This window comes from Dipodomys merriami, unplaced genomic scaffold (assembly GCF_024711535.1).
Source record: "Dipodomys merriami isolate MVZ:Mamm:240054 unplaced genomic scaffold, mDipMer1.0.p SCAF_1, whole genome shotgun sequence".
NCBI lineage: Eukaryota > Metazoa > Chordata > Mammalia > Rodentia > Heteromyidae > Dipodomys > Dipodomys merriami.
In genome coordinates this window covers 83,484,846-83,502,069 of record NW_027202270.1, presented here as the reverse complement: position 1 = coordinate 83,502,069, position 17,224 = coordinate 83,484,846, and the positions used below count along the sequence as shown (strand labels likewise).

At 38.1% G+C, this 17,224-nt stretch overlaps 1 long non-coding RNA gene across 1 annotated transcript in view; it reads left to right on the top strand.

The window, feature by feature from the left end:
- The window catches only part of LOC138839192 (uncharacterized), a 155,519-nt gene that overhangs the window by 114,173 nt on the left and 24,122 nt on the right, over positions 1-17,224 (top strand). The window contains exon 2 of the long non-coding RNA XR_011375922.1: positions 11,238-11,438. This is a non-coding gene — a long non-coding RNA (uncharacterized lncRNA). The remainder of the gene's footprint in view (positions 1-11,237; positions 11,439-17,224) is intronic.

Below are 17,224 nucleotides of genomic sequence, written 5' to 3'. Positions count from 1 at the left end.
TGGAAGTGGACACTTCCATTTTATCAGGTATTTTCAAATCAGAGTGAAGACTCTCACATCTCTGCATCTTTGTCGGCACGGAGTCTTGTTTACCTGAACTTCATAACCAACTGGCTATATAGAAATGAATATTTCATTGAAGCACTTTCTGACAATAAAATCTTTTCATGTTTCTGATCCTTTGTTTTTCCTCCTCTGTGAAACATCTTTTCATAATCTTTGTCTATTTTTTTCTATTGGGTTATTTAGCTTTTACTTATTAATTTGTAAAAGTTTTTATATTCAGATTTTCAATCCCTTACTGTTTTTGAGCATTCAATAATGCTTCTCCAGGAGTATGACTGGTCTTTCAGTTGGGTAATGATGCCTTTTATTATGGAAATTTCCTAAATTATACTGTAACTAAATCTACTGGCTATTATCCTCACACTGTTTGCTTTGTCTAATGGGAGGATGAATTCTGTCATTTATTCATTCATTCATTCATTCATTTTATGCCAAGTGCTGAGGCTTGAACTTGTGGCCTGAGTGCTGTCTCTTACCTTTTTTGCTCAAGGCCAGCACTCAAAGCTACCACTTGAGTGGTGCCTCCACTTCTGTCTTTTTATTTTTCTTTCTGGTTAATTGGTTATAAGAGTCTCATGGATTGCTTTACAGGGTATGACTTCAAACTATCATCCTTGGATCTCAGACTTGAGTTGCTAGGATTGCAGTTCTAAGCCATCAGCACCTGGTTTAGGCCTTCCTCCTCCTCCTCCTCCTCCTCCTCTTCTTCTTCTTCTTCTTCTTCTTCTTCTTCTTCTTCTTCTTCTTCTTCTTCTTCTTCTTCTTCTTCTTCTTCTTCTTCTTCTTCTTCTTCTTCTTCTTCTTCTTCTTCTTCTGCTTCTTCTGCTTCTTTTTATTGCCTTCTAAATTCTCAATTATATTATTTAAATTTTTTTATTGTAAAGATACTGTACAGAGGTTAGATAAGTACAGGCTCTAAACAACTTTACACTGTTTTATAACATTGTATGTGGTGTAATGCTCTAAGTTTGTGTCCTGCATGTAGAATTCCTGTGTCTGGGTCATTCGCTTTGGGCAATTAAACTTATCCAGGAGAATGGTATTCTAGTATCTACCTGTCAGGATTATTGTAGAGATTAAATTCTTTATACAAATAGTCCCTGATCTATTGGATAGGCAAACCTATCCAATTATTTTTTCACTCTAAGTTCAGTATTCAGTTAAGTAAATAATATAATCAAAATGTAAATAGTTTGGTGTTAGATAATTTAGTCCAACTGTTGGCTAAAGCAAGCATTCTGTACATATTTTAGATATGTTAGGCTAAGTTGGGGTGTTGAATAGATTATATATATACATGTATATGAATATATATATATATATAGTGTGTGTGTGTGTATGTGTGTGTGTGTGTGTGTGTGTGTGTATGTGTGTGTGTGAGTTCTGGGGCTTGAACTCAAGATCTGGGTGCTGTCTTTGAGCTTTATCTATTCAAGGCTATCACTCCACCACTTGAAACACAGCTTCTCTTCTGGCATTTTGAGTAGTCAATTGGAGACAAGAGTCTCATGGACTTTCCTGCCCTGGACTGGCTTTGAACTGAGTTCCTCAGATCTTAGCTTCTTGACTAGCTAGGATTACGGTTGTGAGCCCCTGATGCTCAGTTTAACTAAATATTTTTACATGATATCTTTATGTTGAATTGGGTTTATTGGGATGTTATACTATTGTAAGTTGAGAAATATTTGTATATGTGAAAACCCTTAGAAAAGTCTTTTGCATGTAGTAAGCGGCAGATTCATTTATCAGTTATTATTGTTATTCTTAGACTCCTACAGGACTGGATTTCTAGGGCTCCTAGAAACGTCTTTTCTGCATTTCTTATAAGCTTCCCTCTATATAGATTAAAATTACCTTGCCTGGCCAGATGCCACCTCAAGACATTTTCTGAGGTCAAGGAATTAGAATGCTGTGGTAAAACTACTCCCTTTGATGACCCAGTTTGCTGCTATCAAACATCTGCTCTCGCATAGCTTTCAGAAAAAAAACACAGACTTAAGAATCTTAGCAGTCAAGTGCTATTTAAGTTCAGTGAGAGTTACCATTCTTTTTAATTTCCAGACTGAGTCTGATGCATTAACACAGGTGAACTACAAGGACTTCATTGTATATCTCCTGTGGCTTTTTCCCTGTTTCCCTTCCAGTTTAGTCTCTCCTCATTCTGTTTCTTCAGCGGGGGGGAGGGGGTGTGGGGGTGTGTGGGGGGAGGGGGCTTGTCCTGGGACTTAAACTCAGGTCCTAGGTACTGTTCTGAGATTTTGTGCTTAAAGTTAATGCTCTACCACTTGAACCACAGCTTCATTTCTTGCATTTCTGGGATTAATTGGAGATGATAATCTCACAGACTTTCCTCCCTAGGCTGGTTTGAACCATGATTCTCAGATCTCAGCCTCCTGAGTAGCTAGGATTATAGGTGTGAGCCACTGGCATCTGGCTTTCTCCTCATTTTTCCAATCTTCCCTCCCTCCCTCCCTCCCCCCCTCTCTTTTTCTTTCTTTCTTTCTTTCTTTCTTTCTTTCTTTCTTTCTTTCTTTCTTTCTTTCTTTCTTTCTCTCTCTCTCTCTCTCTCTCTCTCTCTCTCTCTCTCTCTCTCTCTCTCTTCCTTCCTTCCCTTTCTTGCTATTTGTTGGTCAGGAGGATTGAATTTTGAGCCTGGGCGCTGTCCCTCAGCTAGCATTCTTATTACTTAAGCCACAGTACCACTTCTGGTGGTTTTCTGGTGGTTTATTGGAGATATGAGTCTCATGGACTTTCCTGACATGGCTGGCTTTGAACTGTGATCCTCAGCGTCTTGAATCACTAGGATTACAGGTGTGAGCCATCAGCTTTGTGTTTCTTATATAGTCCTAATCAAAGTAGCTCTTCCCTCCCACTCAGAGAGATATAATTGTTATCCAAAGTAGACTATCCCTCTGAATTTAGGAATTTTTTCTAAGAGGTGGCCATGTGACCCAATATGGGCCAATTACAAAATTTTGTTTGAATTTGATCAACCAAAGAAAAGTTTACTCTTAGGGCATGGGAAGGTGGTTCAGTGGTAGAGCTCTTGCCTTGCAAGCCTGAGGTCCTGGGTTCGATTCCTCAGCACCATATAAGCAAAAAGAAAAAAGCCAGACGTGGTGCTGTGGCTCAAGTGGTAGAGCACTAGCCTTGAGCTGAAGAGCTGAGGGACAGCACCCAGGCCCAGAGCTCAGGCCCCACGACCGGACCCCCCCCCTCCCCCCGCCAAAAAAAAAAAAAGAAGAAAAAAGTTTACTCTTAAAATGATTGTGAAATACTCACAATATCATTGCCTATGTCCTAGATCTGATTGCTGGTAATGGGTTTCCAACGCTTATATCCAGCCTAATGGGGAAGCTTAGCACAGAAGAGAGTAAAATGGCCTCTTGGGGGGGGCAATGCTCTAGAGCCTCAATTTCTAAGTTCTCTGGACACATTTAGTCCCATGATTTCCAAGTTGTATTGATTCTGTGAGTTTTTTGTGGTTAACTGTATACCATTAATTTCTCTTTAAGCAATGGGAAGAATTGTGTCTATTATAAACATACAAGTTGTCCACTGAATGGAATGATTAGTTCTAGGTCTAGATTAAGGTTTTGCATTTTCTAGTAGTGTGTTTTTAAACCTGTAAATCAATTTCCTTATCTGTAATTGGAGAAAGAGAAATATATATATATATATATATATATATATATATATTTTTTTTTTTTTTTTTTTTGTCCGGTTGTGGGGCCTGAATTCTGGGCCTGGGCACTGTCCCTCAGGTCTTCAGCTCAAGGCTAGCGCTCTACCACTTGAGCCACAGCACAACTTCCGGCTTTTTTTCTTTTCTTCTTATGTGGTGCTGAGGAATCGAACCCAGGGCCTCAAGCATGCAAGGCAAGCACTGTACCACTGAGCCACCTTTCCAGCCCAAGAGAAATATTTTTTTAGGGTTTTGTGAAATGAGTGAATAGTGGATGGGAAGTGCATGGTACTGTTATTGGGTGAAGAAGGGCTAATATTTAGCTATTGTTTTTATCACCACTTATACCATGATTGTACTAATTTATTGTCAGATTTGATTTTTCAAAGCTTGCATATCAGGTATCTTTGTAAGCCTCCTTGTTTTCTTTGGCTTTATGGGCATGAAAAATATAGTTGAAATATATAAAAATTGAACTGATTACCAATGCAGAGAAGGATGGAATATTATGGGGAGCCATGGAGTAGTATCAATTGGCTCTCTGAAAGAAAACAGAAGGCACAGGATTTGTTTAACTGAATGTAGCTCAGTGACAAACTGAATGGGTTAGAATAAGGAAGGTAAGATGACATGATGATGGACTCATGAGTCTAAGTCTATTGCCCAGTTAAATCAACAAGTATGGGAAAACAATTTTGTCTTATGTTTCCTTTAATCCTTTGTTTCTTAAACTTCAATGTAGAGCTTCTCAAATAGCAGAATGCCCTGTGTACCGGTATTATAGGAATAGAAGCTGCTCTTCCTTTGTACATTCAGAATTCCAGTCTTCTTTGAACTCAGGGCAGTGCTTAAAGGGCAGCAGTTGGAAGAAGTGGGTGTTTGGTTAATTCACTTAGTTTCTTTCTTTCTTTTTTCTTTTGCCAGTCCTGGCACTATCCCTGAGCTTCTTTTGCTCAAGGTGAGTATTCTACCACTTGAGCCACAGAACTACTACTGGCTTTTTCTGTTTATGTGGTATTGAGGAATGCATGCTAGGCAAACACTATATCACAATACCACATTCCCAGCTCAGCAGCTGAGTTTCTAGAGAAGGAAAAGGGCTCAGCTGGATTTGATTGGTATGTGTAGGCCTCTTCATTTCCATTCTCTTCAGATGTCCTGATTAGAGCCCTGCCATTGGCTGTTTCTGAGGACTAGCTTCTAGTAAGACAGCAGAGAAACCTCTGCATCTAGCCATAAAGGAGGAAGAATATTAATTTAATTAAATGTTTTTGTTCTTGAGGCATAAGAACTACTCTAGTAATACTTGTTATGGCTTTTATGCTGGAGTATATTGACTTCATTTTCCCATCCTTTGCACACTAGTTGATGTTTTAGGTGGTAATTTGCACTCTATAACTATTTGTGGGGTGTTGGGGGGGCTGTCCTCTGCACAAAAGGTACTTGGCAGCATAATGGATAACAGGTGCATTTCTTCAAAAGTTGTGAAAACAATATTCCCAAATGAAGCTTAGGGGACCACAGTTAACTACAGTTCAGAATCACTAATATATTCAATCTCTCTCCCACTCGCTCTTTCTCTCTCTTTGTCTGTCTCTCTATATAATCGATTGTTCATTTATTGGGCCATTTATTGCAGGCTTAAAAAAGTTAATATGACCAAATATAAATTATAATGTGCCACCTAGATGACAGCATATTACACAGCCTTAAAGGATTTGAAATCAAGTATAAAATTATTCATGATGTAATCATGTTTGCTGTGTTTAGTAATACATTCTAATCCAAGGAAAATAGATCCAAGTCCTTACTGTGGATATTTCTGAGTAATAAGATAACCACTGGTTTAATGTTTCTTCTTTTATTTTTTTCTACATATTCAATTTGTATAAAAAAGTGATATATTTCTATAACATGTTATAAAGATGTATGTTATATATTGTTAAATATTATACATGTTTTCTCTATAACATCTTTTATATGTTTTATATATATATATATACATGCATAAAATTATGCATAATAACTCAGCAGTTGCTGTTCTCACTGAGAAGGGGACAGAGGTAGCTAACCTTTAAAGAAACATATGTTTTAATCATGGAATCACAGAGCAAACCCTTGTGCGCCCTCATACAACAAGGTAATGTGTGATGGAACTGGAATGGACTGCAAGGAGCTTCCAGGGCTTCATTCAGTTTTGTTCTCAGGATCTGCTTAGCCTTAGCTAAATTACTTAATCTCTGCAAGTTTATGCTTCTCCCCTGTAAATTGGAGCCCGCAAGGATCAACAGGGATGATTTATGGCATACATTATCAGTGATTATTCTGTGATTCGTCTGTGAGTGGAAGCATGCTCGTTCTTTTTTCCCCAACATACCAGTTCCAGTACATGCCTGCATGTTCCTACCCCTCCTTTCCAGCTTTACTTAGCAAGAGGCAAGTAGGCCAGAAGAAAAGGACTGTGCGCCTTCAAGGGCAAAGTTGACCATGAGTAATGCAGGAAGCCCAGTGCTTCTAAGTAGTTCGGTTTTCTTTTTCTTTGACAAGACTGCTGACAGACCCTTTAGCAAGACAGAGGCTAATTACTTGCCAGGAGTGAAAGAAAATGTGTCATTTGGTTGTTCTGGCACTTCCCAGTGCAATAAATCACAGCCACAGAACCCTAGCTTCATTTGATTTAATAAAGATTTTAGAAAAGCAAGGAGCGTTCTTTGCTTTTATCAAGAACTACTGGTCATTTATGTCAGATCCATCCAGGGCTCTTAATTGGAGGAGACTCATTCAGATGGGCACACTGGCTGCTTCTGTGTGCATGGTGCTCTTCTGCTGTGTGCATTCATGATTCATGCCTGACTCCCACCATGGCTCACTCCCCCGCCCGTGGACCTTTGCTTGCTCCTTCCCTTCCTTCTCTTCCTTCCTTCCTTCCTTGGGGTCCCTAATTCCTTGACTTTATTCACAATTTTGATGGCCCAAAGGTAACCCTGCTCATCTAGACCATTTCTTCAGCTATGCTGCCCTGGCTCCTACTCTTAAACTGTCTCCTGAAATAACCCTCAGTTAGTTGTTTGTTGATTCCTATGTAATGAGAGTGGGGAATTCTCCCTTCTATCCCTTCCACTTTCCTCTCCTTATATCATATGTAGGCTAACATCTTTCCTCTTGAGTCTCCCTACCAGGTGAGCACCTTCAAATAATTTAAATGTAACAGTAAAATAGAATGGTATAAGTTAAAACTCAGAGGATTTTTTAAATGAAAGACAGAGGTTTTGGCTCAGGACTTTGCAAACAGGACTTAACTTTTCCTCACCTTTGCTTGTGTTAAAAAGGTCTGGCTATTTTTTTAAAATCACGATTTCACAATGATTCCAAATTAAATGCCTGAAATGAAACCCCTAAAACCTCTAAGAAATTAAATTGGACAAAGGTTTAATTTTCTTCCTTTCTTTCTTTTCTCTCCCTCCCTCTCTTTTTCCTTCCTTCTTTCCTTCCCTCTCTCCCTCCCTCCCTCCCTTCCTACTTTCCTTCCTCTCTCCCTTCCTTTGTTCTTGGACAATGATTGTGTATTTTATGGGGTATGATGAGTATGATCTATGCATAAGTTGTTGAATGCTTCACACATCTTAGTTCTTGTGAATCCCTATGGTTTGAACTGGAGATGTCATTGCTTATATGCAACATTGCCTTTGTTTAGAAGCAGATTTGTGCCTCTTTTGCATACATTTGCATTTTACTACAAGAAAGGTTCTCTCTCCCACTAGGTGGTATTTCTTCACATACCTGCCTTTGTTGAATAAAAACTGTATATATAATATGTACAGCTTGATACTATGATGTATGTGAACATGTGTATTGATTACTGTAATCAAGCTAATTAACCTACCTATCAACTCACAGAGCTACCATTTTCCCCCTTTCCCTCCTTCCCTTCCTTTCTCTCTCCTTCCCTTCCCCCTTCCTCCTTTCCTTTCTGAACTTAGATTTACCCCCTTTGTAAAGTTCAAACATACAGTCCAGTATTTGTTAACATAGAGAACACATGTGTATTAGATATCTAGAACTTATCCCATATAACTGAAACTTTGAACACTACCTCCAGTCACTTCCATTCCACTCTCTACTTCTATGAGTGATTATTTTAGATTCCAAATTATAACCAAATCATGTAGCTTTATGTTACTTATTTCTTTTTCTTTTTTTGCACTGGGGACTAAGCCCTGGTCTTGTGCATGTTAGATTAGATGAGCATTCTAACTCTATCCCTAAGTTACATGCACCATAACTGTTTTATACTTTATTTTTGATAGGGTCTTGCTAAGTTGCCTAGGCTGGCTTGTCCTTGAACTCTCAGTCCTACAGCTTTAGCCTTCAGAATGCTGCAATTAACAGATGTGTGATGGTGCCTTAGTGTTCTGGAGTCTTCCGTCTACTCTAACTGGCCACATGCAAATCATCTTAACAATTCATTCCAGAGATGTTAATGTTCAATAATAGCTTTACTTTATACTCTTGCTAGGAACTATTTCAGCAGGAAATTTCTAGAACTGGAGGTTGGTGTCTTTTTTACAAGGTATTCTACTTAAGTGGGTTCTAGGAGAGCCTCAGAAGGAAATAGCAGTTTTAAGAGAGCTCTTGAGGTTATCTGAAACTACCACAATTATAGAAAACGTTTGCCTAGATATGAAGAATTGTATCCCAAAGGAATAGAACTTCTCAGCAGCTTCCAAAGATTTGCTGTAGAGGATATTAGAGCAAGTGACTGTCTTTTGACTGTACCTTGGTGTGGGGTCCAAAGAAACATGACAGGAAGTTGGCCAGGAACCAAAGAAGCCACCAGGGATGGAGTACTGTCAACAAGTCTAGGCCCTTCAGTTTCATTGCAATCTCTCCAGGTAGAGATTAAATCAGGGATTACAAACTGGTGGTGCATGAGCCAGTTCTTATCCACACATGGGATTTGTCTGTTCTTTACAATGTTTGTTGATTTAAAAAACCTGAATTAAAAACCAGGCCAATCTGTATAGAATCTAGATTTTTCATCTTTTAAAAAAATGTATCAGGCATTCTGGCTTTCTGCCTGTATTTCAGGCTGGCTCTTGTGCCGAAGCATGTTGATAGTCGCTTTGTTTGGAGGGCATGCAGTCATGTATGTGGTGCTGCAGCCTCTGCTTGGCCTGTTCCCTTCTAGATATTTGGCATTTCAGGCATTTGCACTGTGATTGGGCTGACACGATAATAGCTACTATCAAGTACTTTCAGTGTGCCTCATGTTTTCTGTCTAATTCTCATGATACCTCTGTATTATTTTTTATTTCTAACACATGAGAGACTTGAAGTTTAAAACAGTTTCTTTACAGCCTTCCAAAGTGGTGAAATACTAGACATGACATTCAAACTAATAGTCTTTTCTTTTTGCATTTCACTCTCTGTATCTTTTCATTCTTCAAAAGAATGCTGTTGGTACAGCTTTAGATGTCTGACTGCTTTTCCAAGAACCCAAGCATAAGTGTTTCTGACCAGGAATCTCACACAACTCTGGCTCCCAGGATATTTTTTCTGCCTCATCATTTTCTATGGGAGCTGATCTATGGCTCTGTGAGAATTTAAACTTCTTGATGGTTGGCAGCAGGTGCTTCCTCATCTCTTCCAAAGAGATTTTTGTGTCCTGACTATTGTATTTCTAGAAGCAGGAATCTTTTTTCCCTTCCTTCCTTCCTTCCTTCCTTCCTTCCTTCCTTCCTGGTACTAGGGCTTTTTCTTGGGGATACTCTACTTCTGAGTCATACCTTCAGATTGGCATTTTGCTGGTTAATTGGAGAGAAAGAGTCTCACTAGGTTCTCTACTTGGGCCAATCTTGCCTTCTGATTAACTAAGATTATAGACATGAGCAATAATGCCTGGCACAACTAATTTCTTTAAGAGGCTATTTGTTATATACCAAGTAGTACAAAAGTTATTTTATATACATAGTTTAATCCACACAACGTATTCAATTTACATGATTTTATAAATGAAGCAATCTCTGAGAGGCTGGGAAAACTGCCAAAGGCCATATGTACATATGTACTAGTGGTCATTACCATTAAATACATCTGTTTGTTATTATTAAAAAAATTGAAAATTGAAGAAAAGAAAATAACTATCATATACAGATGGAGAACTATTTTGATGTATTTCCTCTAGTTTTATGAGCAAGTTTTTATGTGTAATACATAAAGTATGTGTTTCAAAAATATTTAACAACTGAAAACCACATATTGGCAGTTCATCCTAAAAGCTTACTTAAAAGGAAATATAGTGAATTGGAGATAAATATATAAACTTTGTACTAAATATTTGTGGTGTTAGTAACTGAAGTTTCAGTGATAACAATAAACATTAGTATGTGTGTATATGTGTGTGTGAGAGAGAGAGAAAAAGAGAGAGAAACCGAGAGAGAAGAGAAAACAAAAATATATACAAAAATTATATTACATTTACTGGTTTAATGTGTTTACTGATTTATATTTAATTATACATATATTTGATAGCAATAGGCCCATAGGAGATGCTTAGCCAAAGGATGGACTGCAATTTCTTCTTCACCTGGAATAGGTAACACCTGATCTAGATGTTATAACAAGCATGGAGGATACCTAGGTAAATGGATAAGAGATAGCATCTCAGCATCTGCCAGCTTCCGAAGACCAAGAAAATTATTTCTTGAGTGCTGTACTCTGACCTCCATCTTGTCCAGGAGAAATTCCACACTGGATACATTTTCCTTTCTGCCAACAGAAACCATGAGTTATGGACCCGTAAGCATAAAGGCTTTCTCTTTTTCTTGTCCCCTCGAATCACTTAGAATTCTAGCCTTGCTCTTCTAGGAGAAAGTTACAAACCTTTGCTGTATCCAGTGGGAAATATATTTTTTACTCATGGCAGAAAATCTGTTTAATCATTTGCACATAATAGACCATATGCTGGTGCGGGGCTGGAAGGTGACATGATAAAGGCAGAGAAAATCACTTGCCACTAGTTCAGGTGATGAATGTATCAGGCAGGTCTTTGCCTGGGGAAAGAATATGGATTTAAGTGTGCTCTAGTAGGAAGAAATCTTCCCCCACTCAGAGTGCCATGAAGTTATTACAGAGGTTGTATGGGGGCAGGCACACTTCTTGCTTAATGAAACATTGAAAAGGGCAAAGTCTCTGCCCTAGTTTCCTCTAAAGATGAATAGAGAAAGAACCAAAGTTATCTTTCCCCGACCAGATCAGTTAAAAAAATCATGAAGCTATAAAAAAATCTCTTTGGTATATGGAAATTTCATGTGCTCATCCAAGCAGTAATACTTTCCCCACTTTTGCTCCTGCCTCATTGCACGTTAAACTTATGAGGCTCCTCATTAAAAATGCATGTGAAATAGAGTAATTATTGATTTCCATAGCTAACCTTGCAGGGCAACTTCCTGTGTGATTCTGCATATGTATTATTTCATTTTCTCAGCAATCCACGAAGCCGAATCATCTACAATGGAGAGAAGACTCAGGGAGGTGAAAGAACTCACAGAATGATACAGCCGGTTAGGAGCAGAGCAGGGATTCAAATCCAAGTCTGCTTGATGTCTACTTCAAATACTTTCTTCTATACCTCTTTGTTCACTCTGGATCTAGGGAAAAATTGATGATTTTTTTTCATAATATCAAGGTATGTGTTTTTATTTTTCTGACTAGGAAGAAGGTAAAGGCGGTATTGAAAAGTTCTAGAAGACTATAACCATCCTTATAAGAACCTCTGTTTTTCAATCTTTGTATTTTTTTTTTTTTGGGGTCTGGTCGTGGGGCCTGAACTCTGGGCCTGGGCACTGTCCCTCAGCTCTTCAGCTCAAGGCTAGCACTCTACCACTTGAGCCACAGTGCCACTTCCGGCTTTTTTCTTTTTTCTTATGTGGTGCTGAGGAATCGAACCCAGGGCCTCGAGCACGCAAGGCAAGTGCTCTACCACTGAGCCACCTTCCCAGCCCCTCAATCTTTGTACTTCTAAGTGGTGTTCTTCACTAGTTGTGCAATATGACTCTTTTTTTAAAATAAGTTTTTATTGTGAAAATACTGTACAGAGGGGTTACAATTACATGAGCAAGGTAATGAGTACATTTCTTATCCAGCATTGTTGTCTCCTCCTTTGTTTTTCCCCTACCATCCCTTCCCTCCTACCTCCTCAACTACAACCACCCCACTCCTCCCTAAATTGTAAAGTTTGTTTCGACATAGCATCTTGTAAATCTCTTTGTTGCAATGGGTCAATCTGTATCCCTATTACTCCCTAATTATTTGTCCTCTGGCAGAACCTCTCCTTGTGGTTTCTCTGAACTCCAGACTTGAGAATTTAGTTATCTGATTTATGTTCCATAAACATATCCCAAACTGGATATATGATTCTTACTTTTAACCTGATTTCCTTCATCTATTCCTCATCTTAGTAAATGGAAGCTCTACTAGATACCAAGGTCAAGAAAGCCCTGGAGTTTTCTCTTGCTCTGATCTGGAATGCAGAGTTAGCTTAGTTAACCTCTCACTACCTCAATTGATAATACCATTATCATCTGTTGTTAGCTCTGCTACCTGCATGGAGGGGCTTCCTCTAATAAATATCACCAATCTACCTAGTCTATTCTTGATAAGCAGAGTGATCCTTTCAGAATGGAGAATGATTATGTATTCTCTCTGTCCTTCATTTTCTTCCTATCCAAATGATATCCAAGTACCTGTGATGAGCTCCACATATCTTTATCACCTGGTTTGACTCTTGGCTCTCCTCCCTCTCCACCTTCTTCACTCAACTCCAACCACTCTGGCCACTTTGCTGTTTGGCCAATACATAGTACTTTTTGACACCTGATATCATGCTAATTTCCTATCTGTTCTTTCCTTGCCATTAATAAAAGAAGCTTCCTGTAATTGTATCTGTTTGTTTCATGCTATATCTCTACTTCTGAGAACAGAGCTCAGAAGCATAGGACAGACTCTTAGAAAATACTTGTTAAATGAATGAGTGAATAACCATCTTGGCAACAACATTATGAAAAGAAGGGTTCATGGCTGCTACAGAAAAATGGACTGTAAGTCTATTCTGTCTTTACTAGAATATTTACCCAAGTCTTGGAGCTGTTGCTTTCAGCCAAACAGGGCATCAGAGCCAGTCTATTTCAATAGAGCTGTTGGGCTTTTACTGTGCATTTACCTTGACTGATGGTTTGGTTCAAGTTATGCTTTATGGGAAATTCATTCCCTCCCAGCGTTGCTTTTGCCAAGAATGGAAAGCAATAATTTCTTGTTGGCATGATTTTCCCATTCAATCTTCTCTGTCTTCATGAACTCAATTGTCCACACACAATTGGTGCAGATCTCATCATGGTCAAATCAAAGGCTGCATTTGTAATCTGACAACGCCTCCCCTACTACATCCTATTCTCTTTATTTTCTCAGAGTTTCCGGTGGTGGAAGATTGATTTGTGGTACTTTCCACCTAAATTTTTAAATCCATGACTTTGAAGTTTTGATTAGGGAGCATTTGATTTCCTCATGGTATATATGGAATAACTTGAAACAAGGTTTTGGGTTTTTTTGTACTTAGATATAAAAATATTTGGAATTACAAAATCAAGATACATTTTAAAATAAATGACTTCTACTTCATTCTGGCCTGTCTTAAGTAGGTTATGCAATCTTATTGTATCCATTTACCCTTCCAGATTCTTATATTAAATGACTTATAATAAAGTCCTAGTGACTAGATAACTCATGTTAGGCAAGTACTCTACCACTCAGTGACACCCCTAACCTAAAGATTACCTGTTAAGACAAAGAGAAAATTTATCATTATACTTTGAAGGAAATTGTATAAACTCAGTAGATTAAAATTCTGATTAAACCAAAGCAACCTATAAAATGTTATTTCCTCTTGCCATTTTCATGGTAAGAACCAAATTACCTCCCTACTCACAACAAAAACAATTTTTTAACCAATTTACTTATTTATATAGTTACTAAACATTGTTACATTTCCTGTTTTTAAGAAATGTGATATTGAGGGGCTGGGAAGGTGGCTCAGTGGTAGAGCTCTTGCCTTGCAAGCCTGAGGCCCTGGGTTCAATTCCTCAGCACCACATAAGCAAAAAGAAAAAAGCCGGAAGTGGCACGGTGGCTCAAGTGGTAGAGCACTAGCCTTGAGCTGAAGAGCTGAGGGACAGCGCCCAGGCCCAGAGTTCAGGCCCCACAACCGGACCCCCTCCAAAAAAATACAAAAAACAAAAAAGAAGTGTGATATTGAAACTTTGGGATAAGATATGAGATTGGATAGAATTAGATAGCTGTGATTTAGAACCCCAAAAGGAGCTTAAACAAGATGTGAACTTGCATGGGGATGGTCTCTCTCTACATTTTCTGGGATGATGGGTGAGTTTATGGGTAAAATAATTACTTCCAGTAGACTCAGCACTTCATAAGGACTAAGTAAGTCATAGATTCTCTCCTGCTCTGGCCTCTCACCATTTTATAGTATCTATGGGGCTCTATCTATCTATCTATCTATCTATCTATCTATCTATATCTGCTAACGTGTGTGTATATATGCATATATACATATATATATATATATATACACTTTCTATGGAACTTATCTAAAGTGGTTTTTGTGGTGAATATAGGCCCCCTCATAAGTTAAAATTTTAAATAAATTGAATTCATGTTCAAATTTGATTTCAAGGTACTTTAAGAAATGGAAAGAAGAATTTTTTTTTTAGGAAAAGTCTCATTTTGTTTTATTATTGTGAAAATACCATACAGAGGGGTTACAATTACATGGGAAAGATAATGAGTACCTTTCTTTCTTTTTTTTTTAATTTTTGGGTCTGGTCATGGGGCCTGAACTCTGGGCCTGGGCGCTGTCCCTCAGTTCTTCAGCTCAAGGCTAGCACTCTACCACATGAGCCACAGCGCCACTTCTGGCTTTTTTCTTTTTGCTTATGTGGTGCTGAGGAATTGAACCCAGGGCCTCAGGCATGCAAGGCAAGCGCTCTACCACTGAGCCACCTTCCCAGCCCAATGAGTACCTTTCTTATCAAGCATTGTTGCCTCCTCCTTTGTTTCTCCTTCCCATCCCTTCCCATCTCTGCGCCGCCCCCCCCCAAAGTTGTAAAATTCGTTTTTTGACATAACGTCTTGTACATCTCATTAATTTAGACTATTTGAGCTAATTAGAATCATTCTCTGAATATACTAATTAATTGGTGTTGTTTCAGTGTTACACATTATATCCTCTCCATATACTTAATATTAATGTGGTTTTTTTTGCATGTCATTTTTCACTTTTTTCTCCTGTGATGTTTTTCTGCTCCAAATTCTAGTTTCAACACTATGGTTTGTTTTTCTCCTGTGACTGGCGTTTTTCTTTTTAATTTTATTTTATTGTAAAGATGCTACACAGAGAAGTAACAGTTATGACTGGAGTTTAACTGAGCTTAGTTTCTACCATTTGGGAAAAGTTTGGCTGTTTTAACCATCTGAAAACTGTTATTCATATCTAGTTCAGATTGTTTTCCCCAGAGCTGAGTACTGAACTCAGGGCTTTGCACTCAACAGGCAAGCCTTGCTCTCCCACTGAGCTAAATCCCCAACCTCTTCTTAGGTTATTTTTAAAAAGGGTATATATATATATATATATATATATATATATATATATATATATATATATATATATATATATATATATATGGGAAAAATATCTAAACACAGAAATATGATTGAGAGAAATCACTCAAATCCAAACCATATGTGATATGTAAAGTAGCATTTTAAATATTCATATTATGATGTGAAAATCAGATCCTCTGGACAATTATGTTCCACAGAATGAATTAAAATGAAGACAACAGTATGAATGTTACTTCCCTAGAGTACAGTATTGCAGTTCAGCCCAGTAACTTTTTTCCCCCTAGATCGGCTCACTAGAGAATAATCATGTTTAGAGACACAGCAAACATGCCCTCATTCTAATTATATAAAGCACTTTGTAAGGAAAACAAATTTTAGCTCAACATCTTTCTGAATGAATTTTAATTTTATTAATATGACACTATTATTCTTGTCCATTTCTTTGGCTTATCTTGCTTTGCCATATCAGCATTTCTCTTTGTTTCTGCTTATTCCTGAGCCCTGGTTGGAATGGTCTTTGAAACATATTGGATGTTTATTTGCAACCTGCACATTTGCACTTCTATTTTTAAGCTTTTGCTATTATGCCAAATACTTCTGTCTTTACTTTCATTCATCTTGTTAGTAGGCCTCTCAACAGATTTGTCTCAGAGCAGTCAAAATGACCTCCAATTTCTTCTAGTGGAGAAATATTCTTGAACTGCTTTACATTAAGTATATTACCTTATTTTATGAATGCGTTGTACATCCTTATTTTGGCACACCTGGAAAGTCTATTGTAGCATGATTCATCTCCATTTGTACTGTTAATGGACTTTCAATTGCAAATTATCTATAAAACCTTCATCTGAATACTTTGTATAGTTGTATGAATGGATTCATAGACCCATAATATTCAATCAGCGTTTGGATTATATCAACAAGTTTTTTCTTCGCAAGCAGCTAGATAATGGGGAGACCAAAAGATTGTTGGTTAACTATGATTCTGGAGTATGATTTTATATATATTGTGGTGTCATACTTAAGTAAGAAAATTACAAGATAAAGAACTTAGGGATTTAAGAAGTTGAAGGTAAAAAGAAAGCTTCATACATATTTCAATTCTCATGAAATTAAAAAAATGAATTCAGCAGAGAAAATGAAAGATCTTGCTACTATTATCTGGTTGAAGATTTAATAACAATTCCAAAGAAAAATTAAAAGCAGATTTCTTTTCTCTAAACCATGGTTGCACAAAGTATATCCATGGACATCATGCACTCTTTGTTAACATGATGGGCACAGAAACTGAGAGAATGTAGAAACCTTGTAGTAGAGTGACGTTGCCATGACTTCCAAGTGGATGACCAGTGGCCATGTGCTGTTAAGATAGATTTGAGTGGATGCCGTTGAGTTCATTTGGTGTTGGTCATGTGTATTGAGACTGACTAACACTAAGGCTGATTCAAGCTGAGAGCAGAGAATTAAGCCAAAGGCCCTCTCCTGCATCACATCACCATGGCCTAGTCTGTCCCCTGGGTATCACAGCATGACCTCATTACCTCTGGAAGACTTGCACTTGAAAGATAGGCTGATTGAACCCTAGAGGTGTGCTCCAGAATGGATACCCAATCAAAATGGCTAAACAACATATGGAGAATTCTTGGAAGCTGCATGGAACCTCTGATTGGGTTTGCCCATGTGCTGTACAGTGTAGCTCTCACCTAGAGACACCTTGTTAACCCCTATACAATTCTCCCTAGGTGATGCTCTCCCTTGCCACCCCTCATGTCTAGCCAGGAG